Below are 12028 nucleotides of genomic sequence, written 5' to 3' on the forward strand. Positions count from 1 at the left end.
CCTATTACTCCTGACACTAATACTGTCTTTTACTGAACTAATGTACAGTATGGACTCATGCAGGAGTGTTAGTGTCTCAGCACACTAGTCAACGGGGACTTCTTTCATTAATAGAGTCCAAGTGGGGACTATACCTAACCATAACCCTTTTTCAACTGTCCGACATACTTACACATTAGTATGTATTCCCAATCAAAGTTATAATGTTTCATTTGTTCTTTAATACGCTTATCTATAATATGTTCATATTATAATGTTCATACTTCATGATGATGGATTCCCCATTTCTAAAGTATATATCAATTACAAAGCATTGATTTAGAAGCTGTCAAGGGTTACAAGAATTATTATCATTATTTGGTTGAGATTATCTTTTTATCAGTATTATGAATTGTGCTTATTTCTTTTTCATACATGTTACTCTGTTCCATACAGTAGTGTAGCTTGTGCAACAATTACATTGACAGGTCTAGTCCTTTCTGATCTCAAATCAGCTTGGGTGATTGATTAAAACAATAAAAGAAATGATCTTACTGATGACCATTTCCATTGACGCATGCATTTAAACACATAATGACTAGACATGTACTTACGGTTAGTGAGTGTGTTAATATAGGTTTTAAGTGTAGGATAGTTGGAAAAGAAATGTTATCTAAACAGTTACAATGAGAAAAACCTTATGAAACTTAACTAATCTTATCTATCAAACTTGTCATATTACTCCTGACACTGATACTGTCTTTTACTGAACTAATGTACAGTATGGGACTCATGCAGGAGTGTTAGTGTCTCAGCACACTAGTCACAGGGGACTTCTGTCATTAATAGAGTCCAAGTGGGGACAATCTGTTTTAGCGCACAAACTTAAAACACCATTGCAACATAAAGTTCTTTTTTCAACTGTCCGACATACTTACACATTAGTATGTAATTCCTAATCAAAGTTATTAATGTTTCATTTGTTCTTTAATACGCTTATCTATAATGTGTTAATATTTATAATGTACATACTGAGATTATCCTTTTTTATCCGTATTATGAATTGTGCTTATTTCTTTTTCATACATGTTACTTCATTTATAAATGAGATTGAAAGGCTTATCTGTGTGGGGAAGGGTTACCAGTATCAGATGCATGGTCGTTAGGCCTTTACACCTTGAGCTTAGGGTTGCTAATGTGAAATAGCCAGATGTCATACAACATTTAGACTAACCTTCCCCTGTCCTGAAATGATGAAATTCAAGGACTTTATGAAGACGGTACATTGAGATTGTCAGAAATGTAACTATAAGAAATGTGCACAAAGAAATATCCATTGATGCATGCATTTAAACATAAAATGAATTATTACAGGAATTAGACATGTACTTAGGGTTAGTGAGTGTGTTAATATAGGTTTTAAGTGTAGGATAGTTGAAAAAGAAAACGTTATCTTGCAATGGTGTTTTAACTTTGTTCTTGCAATGGTGTTTCAAGTTTGTTCTCTAAAACAGAACCTGCATGGGTCAATTATTTTCATAAATGCTACTTCTGTTCCATACAGTAGTGTAGATTGTTTAAACAATTACATTGAAAGGTCTAGTCCTTACTGATCTTAAATCAGCTTGGGTGATTAATTAAAAAAAAGATTTTCATGATGACCATTTCAATTCTAATTTTGTCGTGGTTATTTTTCTATTTTCTTCCTTTTTTAGATTCTAAAATACTACTCTCTTGCCTTCTCTGTAGCATTTGATTTTATTAAAATGAGAAACTTGGAACTTCTAAACATCGACTAAAGTTGTGCTTTTATGTTTTGTTACAAAACATATGTTTCTAGAACTAGTTTATTTTTTTAAGTAGCCTGTTTAGAGACCCTCTACAGTCTGACAGGCTGTCTGGGTCTTTTACTGAACTAATGTACAGTATGGACTCATGCAGGAGTGTTAGTGTCTCAGCACACTAGTCAACAGGGGACTTCTTTCATTTAATAGAGTCCAAGTGGGGACTAACCCTAACCATAACCCTTTTTCAACTGTATGTATTCCCAATCAAAGTTATTAATGTTTCATTTGTTCTTTACATACGCTTATCTATAATATGTTATATTATAATGTTCATACTTCATGAATGATGGATTCCCCATTTCTAAGTATTATATCAATTACAAAGCATTGATTTAGAAGCTGTCAAGGGTTACAAGAATTATTATCATTATTTGGTTGAGATTATCTTTTTTATCAGTATTATGAATTGTGCTTATTTCTTTTTCATACATGTTACTTCTGTTCCATACAGTAGTGTAGCTTGTGCAAACAATTACATTGACAAGGTCTAGTCCTTTCTGATCTCAAATCAGCTTGGGTGATTGATTAAAACAATAAAAGAAATGATCTTACTGATGACCATTTCCATTGACGCATGCATTTAAACACATATGACTTAGACATGTACTTACAGTTAGTGAGTGTGTTAATATAGGTTTTAAGTGTAGGATAGTTGGAAAAAGAAACTGTTATCTAAACATTACAATGAGAAAAACCTTATGAAACTTAACTAAATCTTATCTATCAAACTTGTCATATACTCCTGACACTGATACTGTCTTTTACTGAACTAATGTACAGTATGGACTCATACAGGAGTGTTAGTGTCTCAGCACACTAGTCACAGGGGACTTCTGTCATTTAATAGAGTGCAAGTGGGGACAATCTGTTTTAGAGCACAACTTAAAACACCATTGCAACATAAAGTTTTCTTTTTTCAACTGTCCGACATACTTACACATTAGTATGTAATTCCTATTCAAAGTTATTAATGTTTCATTTGTTCTTTAATACGCTTATCTATAATGTGTTAATATTATATGTTCATACTTCATGAATGATGGATTCCCCATTCTAAAGTATTATATTAAAATGCAAACCATTGATTTAGAAGCTGTCAAGGGTTACAAGAATTATTATTATTTGGTTGAGATTATCTTTTTTATCAGTATTATGAATTGTGCTTATTTCTTTTTCATACATGTTACTTTCTGTTCTGTACAGTAGTGTAGCTTGTGTAAACAATTACATTGAAAAGGTCTAGTCCTTTCTGATCTCAAATCAGCTTGGGTGATTGATTAAACAATAAAGAAATGATCTTACTGATGACCATTTCCATTGACGCATGCATTTAAACATATAATGACTTAGACATGTACTTACGGTTAGTGAGTGTGTTAATATAGGTTTTAAGTGTAGGATAGTTGGAAAAGAAAATGTTATCTAAACATTTACAAATGAGAAAAACCTTATGAAACTTAACTAATCTTATCTATCAACTTGTCATATTACTCCTGACACTGATACTGTCTTTTACTGAACTAATGTACAGTATGGACTCATGCAGAGTGTTAGTGTCTCAGCACACTAGTCAACAGGGGACTTCTGTCATTTAATAGAGTCCAGTGGGGACAACCTGTTTTAGCGCACAAACTTCAAACACCATTGCAAGATAAAGTTAAAACACCATTGCAAGATAAAGTTTTCTTTTTTCAACTGTCCAACATACTTACACATTAGTATGTAATTCCTAATCAAAGTCATTAATGTTTCATTTGTTCTTTAATACGCTTATCTATAATGTGTTAATAGTATAATGTTCATAGTTCATGAATGATGGATTCCCCATTTCTAAAGTATTATATCATTACAAACCAGGGATTTAGAAGCTGTCAAGGTTACAAGAATTATTATCATTATTTGGTTGAGATTATCTTTTAGGATAGTTGAAAAAGAAAACGTTATCTAAACATTTACAAATGAGAAAAACCTTATGAAACTAACTAAATCTTATCTATCAACTTGTCATATTACTCCTTGTGCTCATTCTTTTTCATACATGCTACTTCATTTATAAATGAGATTGAAAGCCTTATCCGTGTGGGGGAGGGTTACCAGTATCAGACGATGGTCGTTAGGCCTTTACACCTTGAGTTTTAGGGTTGCTAATGTGAAATAGCCAGATTGTCATACAACATTTAGACTAACATTCCCCTGTCCTGAAATGATGAAATTCAAGGACTTTATGAAGACGGTACATTGTGATTGTCAGACATATAACTATAAGAAATGTACAGAAAAAAATAATCTGCAGTGATGTAACAGGCAAATTCTTCTTATAATTATAATCTCTGTTATACATTAACTGGTGAATAGATAAGGCATCTTTGAGGGCTGTCAAATAGTACAGCATTGTAAATGGAGTTTGAATTAAGTAAACGGCACACAACCAACAATTCAATTCAATTCAATTTTATTATAGTATCAATCATAACAAGATTTATCTCGAGACACTTTACAGATAGAGTAGGTCTAGTTATAATTTCCAAAGCCCCAACAATTACAGTAATTCCTTTAAGAGCAAGTATTAGCAGTGGCTATTGCGACAGTGGCGAGGAAAACTCCCTTTTAGGAAGAAACCTCGGCAGACCTCTAGATAGGCGGTGTCAGACAGTGGCAGTCATAATAAAGATAATGGAACAGTGACTACAAGGTAGTCGTTGTAGTTCATGTCATAGCAGGGCACAGGAGGGTGTTGCGGGATGTAACATGGCACAGCAGAGCATGGGTGGATGCAGTGGACGCAGCAGGACGTAGCAGGACACGACCGGACATTGCAGCGTAGCTCTGCGAAGAAAAAATATAAAGACTCCAGGGAGTAAACTCCCCGGAGCTAGGTTACTAACATGTATTTCTGGGACAACGATGCACACAAAAGGAAACAGATGAAAACAGAGATGAGAGAGCAGCTCAGTGTGTCATAGGAAGGAAGGACTTCCCCGGCAGTCTAGAATTATAATAGCATAACTTTGGCTCCAGGAAAGCAGTGTGTGACAGCATTATGAAACGTTAAATCTCTGGTGATGGAGTCACCAATAATTACTGTGGTGCGTACGAGGGGTGGGGGGGTGTGGATGGCCGGTGACAGGAGCAAACAGTCAGTGTCGGTTACAGATGGACATGGAAAAGAAGAGCAAGATTGCTTACCGGTCGGTTGGGGAGATTGTTTTTGAGAAACGTTGTCATTAGGGCCGATCCCAGGCAGTGCAGGCCACCGGATCGTCTGGCTACCGCTTCTCTTACAAGCTTAAGCTGCGAGGCAGCGGTCCTCTTCTGTGACGACGGCTGGTCAGTCGGCTTTGAAGCGGGGCGAGCCCGGCGAACCACATCGGCCGCTACTAGTTCCGATTCCGACAGGGCACTGAAATGGTTGGAGAGGCTGAAGGCAGGAGGCGATGAAGCCCTACTCGAGTCTTGATAAATTAGCGTGAGGCTAAATGCTTACTACATGTAAAATGTATCTTTGTTTTTTTAAAAACACTATATTAATACATTAGAAACTAGGCTATAGAGCCGATGGGTAGGAGAGTGAAGGCAGCTGCCGACTTCCTCTTTCCCGCTGACTGCTGTCGCTTGTGGATGACTTCGACGTTGTGATGCGTTGAGGTGTGTTTTCCTACTGAATAGTGCAGTCTCCAATACAGGATCCTGACTATCCAGTACAACAACATTTTTTCCAACAGTTTTATTGGTCTTAACGCTCTTGGCACACATTCTTTTGATATATACTATTTTGTTGTGCAGAAAGTATTTTATGGTTTTCCAGTCTCTTCCATTGTCCCTTAGAGTCTGATTTTCATTTAAGCATCTTTGACAGTCTACTTTTCCAGGGAGCTTCATTTCCTCCAGGAAGTCCTTGAAATGGTGTTCCACGATTTTTCTCTCAGACTGTGACCAGGGCCTTCTTGGTTTCTCTATACATAAAACAAAAGAGAGCAAGTGAATAAATTGATGAATAGAAATGACTAACCATTTTTTGTCAACAAATGTCAAGAGTTCTCCATGTATACAATATTTTTTAGATTCATTTGAAAAACTCACCCTTTTGATTTGAGTTTTTTATGACCCCAGTTTTCTTCTTTGAGGTAGCAGCCCTGTGATCTGAATGTCCACCCTCTGAGTTTCCTGAAACCACATTGATGCAATTCAATGTTTACACATTCAATAGGTGATTGAATAATTGAAAGTCAGGCTGCATTTAGTGGACATATTTTTTTCTTGCCATTAAAACACTACATGCAGAAGAAAATCTTACCTTCTTGACTTGGTGTTGCAGTCTGCTCAGATTGGACTTCCTCTGCATCTGAGTCGCTCAGGTCCTGCTCAGCTGCAACACAATGTTTAAAATGAATACTTAAAAGCGAAAAGGTATTTTTTTCTCCATTATGAGTTAAAGTATTTAAAAACAAGTAGAGGGATTCTTTAAATCATTTACTTACAGTTGATGTTGGGTGTTATTTCTTCCAGAGATTTTCCTTTGAATTTGCCTATTCCATCTTGCAGGGCAAATAGAAAGATGCTCTGCTTGTAAAGTTGAACTGTCTGAACACAAGTAATGAGCCATTTCCAACTCTTTTTGGGAAATATGCTTGGCAACTCGTTTCACTGCCACGAGGCAGTTGTGAAAAAGTCCTGGGAAAATCTCTGTGGCATTGCATCCATTTGCGATCTTCATGTTTATGTTGAAAACAAGGTCATTGTGGCCGGCGTTTATTTTTGTGATTGCAAATGCACACTGATGTGGGCTTTTCTGTTCATCCAGTATCTGTTGGTCACATAAGCACAGGCACAAAAATCAGAATTATAATCAGTTATTCTATTTCACATTAGTAATGTAAAATACAACAGTAGTTTTAGCAATATATGTATGTTGTGATTAAAACAAATAATGAAAAAAATGCTGGCAGAGTGACTTTTGACTGTTACTTACTATTTTAATTTTGCTATTCGGTTTTATATGGTCATCATTTATGAATCGTCCAAGTCTTGCTGTAGTCTTACTGCCATCAACACTGCATACCAAAAAATAAGGAAATACATTTTACAGTTTAGAAATATTATTAAACACAGTTAAATTATAGTAAGAACATTCATTCAACGGTTCTTACCAGAAAGTCTGTTCCTGAAAGGAGTAGAAATAAAGAAATGCGGCATCTTTCTCTGAGTACTCTTTGAACAGGGCCTCTCCTTCCAAGCCAGTGATATGTCTTCCAACATACTCAAGCAAGAAATCTCCCTGCTCAATGTTTATGGCGGCGATTACTCCATGACCTGAAAAATAGATCATGAAACTGAATAAGTCAATTATATTTATTTATTAATTACATTAAACATAACTGCAACTGTCACCACAATGAACAACAAAAACTATCTCAACAATTATAGCACTGATGATGATGATATGCATTGTCACTTTAAGGGTTTACAGAAAGTGAAAATGCTTAATATATAATTGCACATAACTCAATCTGTCCTGCTTAAAATGACTTTCCTGCTGTTAGTTCAAATGAGAAGATTAGTACCAAATACCAAAAACCTTGTGCCTGCATGTAGTATTGAAAAGAGAATTGTATATTGTAATGTATTAACATACCTTTCTCCTCATTGATGAGTTTTTTCTGAAATATGTCTTAATCTTTCCCAGAAGCAATGAAGTGCAAGGCGTCCTTTTCAGGGCAAACCCTTTTTGGTCTCATTTTTCTGTGAAATATTTAAGGGGAAAAACACGATTAACTATATGACCTATAACAAGACAATGTAAAGTGATAGTTTATACAGTAAGTGATGAAAGGCATGATAACTTGAATGACTTTATAAAAGGATATTCAGCTATCAGTATTTTTACAACATAGTTTTACCAACAGACTGACTTGATTTATCCATGCAAGAAGAATTTGTAAAAATTTGGAACTTACCTCTCACTTTATCCGCATAGTTTTTTTTTAAAGGAAGAGGTGAAATGCGCCTGAATCCGTAGGTACAAATAGGTGGAAGATTGTTGTAGATGAAGTGGAAAAGAGCAATGAAACAAGTAGAACAAGCTCAAGGTGTTGTCCTCCAAACCCTTGCAAAGTGGTCAACGAAAGCCAAAGTTAGAAAAGAACCTTGAACAGGCTAGAATATATATACAATCCTGGCCGAGATGTTTCTTTTCATTGGTTGGCAAATGCATGACCCGCCATACTTTGCCTCTGATTGGCTTACCATGGTACCCCACCAGATAACTGGACAGTGATTTTACTAAGTGCTTAGAGCTATTGTTGTGGAAAAGGGTGAGCCCAGGTACATCTGGCTTAACATATGTTAATCACAGTTCAATAACATGAATGGTGATTCAATGCAGGTGGACCAGACAGATATCCTTCTTCATTTCACTAAGGTTTACAAGCAGTGGAATTCTCACTTAGGAAAAATGAAGAAAGAAAAATAGGTGTTTAAGTTTAAGATGTCTGACATGTACAACAACCCTTTCGTTCCTACTAATGTCCAAATGTTTAACCTGAAACCCTTTGGTCACTGTGTTCGATCAAATAAAATGAGGAATTATATTCATAGCTCTAATTTAGTTCTAGCTGAGGTAGTAATTCAAAAGGTCTGGCTTTGAACAAAGGTTGTGGTAGAAACAGAAAGGTACCAGTCGAAATTTACACTTTAACTCAAGACATGCAGTTACAACTCATGCATTAACATAGACACAATGATTTATTTTTGTAAGTATTATGCTTGTGAGTAGTCAAATAATATGGTCAAACATTATGGAATAACCAGTGTACGCTCTTTTGAAATAGAATATTTGCATTTTTAAATACATTCTCCATCTAAATAGTGACATTTTGTTTTTTTTATTTTTATTTATTTAATTACTTTCTTATTACTTTTTTGTTGCAGCTGTGTATGTGTCTGGCCAATCAGATAAAGATAGATGAACAACCAATTAATAAGGAAAGTGGGCAGTTGGGTAAGATTAGATCTGGAGTCGACTTCTTTCACTCTGTTCCATTCTGTCCATTTCCTACTGCAGGTAGGGTCAATTAGTCAGACATATAGAGCCACTGAGAGCAAAAGCTCTACTGCTTTAAAGACCATGTCACACACAATCAACTTAAAGAAGTCAAAGGTCAAAGTGAACTTATTATCCCGCAAGGGGAAATTCATGTGGTTTTAAAATTATTCAATGATATTTTAAAAGGCTTTTAACACAAACAATTTTTATGTGGTGTACTAATGACACACATGCAATTATTTTTGCCATGTCTGAGTGTCAGTCTTCTTTGACTAGAACATCTTGGCTATGAGATGTGTAGAAAGTGAAAAGCCCTAACTACCTCCCTCAGCTACAGAAAACCCCTCACAGACATTTCATGACCAGATCTAGTGGCGCATATTCACACCTCCAAGTCACTCACATCTTAGCAGCACTTTTTGCTGCCACTGTGCACAACAGAGAAGAAGAAGAGTGAGAGTCTATGTTGACCAGTGGTGAAATGCATTTTATTTTTGGAATACAAAAGTCACTTATAAAATACAAAATACAAATGTTACTGACTGGTACAGAAGTTTTATCATCACAATGCACTTTAAGTATCAAAAGTTTGAGTTGTCTACTGATTATGCAGAATGGCTCCTTTTAAAGGGTTATATTTTAAAAAATATAATATAATGTGTTTTTTTTATCACAATGCACCAATGTGCATTGTAATGCTATGTTCATTAATGTGGAGCCAGTTTTATAAAATCTGTATGCTACTGAGTAGGTTAATAGTAAAGCCCTGGGGCCTGTTTCACAAAACCAAGATAAGGGATTATGCTGCTGCTCACTCTGTGTAAAGTATGAACAATGCATATATCTCCATTTTAGCATCAATAAATCTGTTATCGACCTTGCAGTCTGTTAAGGAAAGCCGTGAACGCGCATCGATCCAAATTACTTCAGCCTGGCTCAACCTAGTCGCTCCTCCTCAACCTGGCTCGACCTAGTCGCTCCTCCTCAGCCTGGCTTGGCCTTCGTGAAACGCACCAAGACAGGATGCACAGATTAGACTAGGTCAAGCCTCGCTTTACCAGTTATCCTGGATTTATATATTCTGCTTTGTGAAACAGGCCCCTGCCTCACATCATTCAAGCATATAATTTGTTAGTTTTTTATGCACAAAGTAAATAAGTGTCAAATACATATAGTGACTTATAAAGTTTAAACTTGACGTGAGATTCGATCGTAGCCTCCACTCACGTCCATGTTGATAAATGCAGAACTTTGCATTGAAATGACCTCACGCCAGTTTTACGCTTGTTTTCTGTCGTAGGTTTGTTTCGTAAATGAGGGTTATTGTATATTTCAGACATGGTGGTAAAAGCTAAAATTGAATTATAACCACTTAATAATGTTATTTAGTGCACAACAAAAAAAGCTGGTGTATGCATAGGTAATATTTCCAGTGAGTATTCCACTGCTTGTAAACCTTAGTGAAATGAAGAAGCATATCTGTCTGGTCCACCTGCATTGAATCACCATTCATGTTATTCAACTGTGATTAACATATGTAAAGCCAGATATACCTGGGCTCCCAGCCTTTTTCCACAACAATAGCTGTAAGCACTTTGAGATGGCCTGATGATCTTTTCACATAGTTATGAGGGGACTGCACATTTGTGTTTCAATAGTCCCATCTTTATTTGAACAACAATACACACACCTCTAAAACAGAACAAATTGTCCCCACTTGGACTGTATTGAATGACTTAAGTCCCCTGTTGACTAGTGTGCAGAGACACTCACACTCCTGCATGTCATTAGCAGACTGTCTGGTAAAGTACTGATCTTCCTCTGCAGAGACAGAGCAAGAAACATTTACAAACGAGAAAAACCTTATGAAACCTTAAATAAATCTTATCTATCAAACTTGTCATATTACTCCTGACACTGATACTGTCTTTTACTGAACTAATGTACAGTATGGACTCATGCAGGAGTGTTAGTGTCTCAGCACACTAGTCAACAGGGGACTTCTTTCATTTAATAGAGTCCAAGTGGGGACTAACCCTAACCATAACCCTTTTTTCAACTGTCCGACATACTTACACATTAGTATGTAATTCCCAATCAAAGTTATTAATGTTTCATTTGTTCTTTAATACGCTTATCTATAATATGTTAATATTATAATGTTCATACTTCATGAATGATGGATTCCCCATTTCTAAAGTATTATATCAATTACAAAGCAGGGATTTAGAAGCTGTCCAGGGTTACAAGAATTATTATCATTATTTGGTTGAGATTATCTTTTTTTATCAGTATTATGAATTGTGCTTATTTCTTTTTCATACATGTTACTTCTGTTCCATACAGTAGTGTAGCTTGTGCAAACAATTACATTGAAAAGGTCTAGTCCTTTCTGATCTCAAATCAGCTTGGGTGATTGATTAAAACAATAAAAGAAATGATCTTACTGATGACCATTTCCATTGACGCATGCATTTAAACACATAATGACTTAGACATGTACTTACGGTTAGTGAGTGTGTTAATATAGGTTTTAAGTGTAGGATAGTTGGAAAAAGAAAATGTTATCTAAACATTTACAAATGAGAAAAACCTTATGAAACTTAACTAAATCTTATCTATCAAACTTGTCATATTACTCCTGACACTGATACTGTCTTTTACTGAACTAATGTACAGTATGGACTCATACAGGAGTGTTAGTGTCTCAGCACACTAGTCAACAGGGGACTTCTGTCATTTAATAGAGGCCAAGTGGGGACAATCTGTTTTAGAGCACAAACTTAAAACACCATTGCAACATAAAGTTCTTTTTTCAACTGTCCGACATACTTACACATTAGTATGTAATTCCTAATCAAAGTTATTAATGTTTCATTTGTTCTTTAATACGCTTATCTATAATGTGTTAATATTATAATGTACATACTGAGATTATCCTTTTTTATCCGTATTATGAATTGTGCTTATTTCTTTTTCATACATGTTACTTCATTTATAAATGAGATTGAAAGGCCTTATCTGTGTGGGGAAGGGTTACCAGTATCAGATGATGGTCGTTAGGCCTTTACACCTTGAGCTTTAGGGTTGCTAATGTGAAATAGCCAGATTGTCATACAACATTTAGACTAACATTCCCCTGTCCTGAAATGATGAAATT

At 35.6% G+C, this 12028-nt stretch overlaps 1 long non-coding RNA gene across 1 annotated transcript; it reads right to left on the reverse strand.

The window, feature by feature from the left end:
* Positions 1 to 5616: 5616 nt before the first annotated feature.
* Positions 5617 to 6620, reverse strand: LOC118493795. Its single transcript, XR_004895809.1, has 4 exons — positions 6305 to 6620; positions 6121 to 6192; positions 5907 to 5990; positions 5617 to 5779 (listed from the first exon to the last, which is right to left on the reverse strand). It is a non-coding gene; the product is annotated as an uncharacterized LOC118493795 (long non-coding RNA).
* Positions 6621 to 12028: the final 5408 nt, after the last annotated feature.

This window comes from Sander lucioperca, chromosome 19 (genome assembly GCF_008315115.2).
Source record: "Sander lucioperca isolate FBNREF2018 chromosome 19, SLUC_FBN_1.2, whole genome shotgun sequence".
Taxonomy (NCBI): Eukaryota; Metazoa; Chordata; class Actinopteri; order Perciformes; family Percidae; genus Sander; species Sander lucioperca.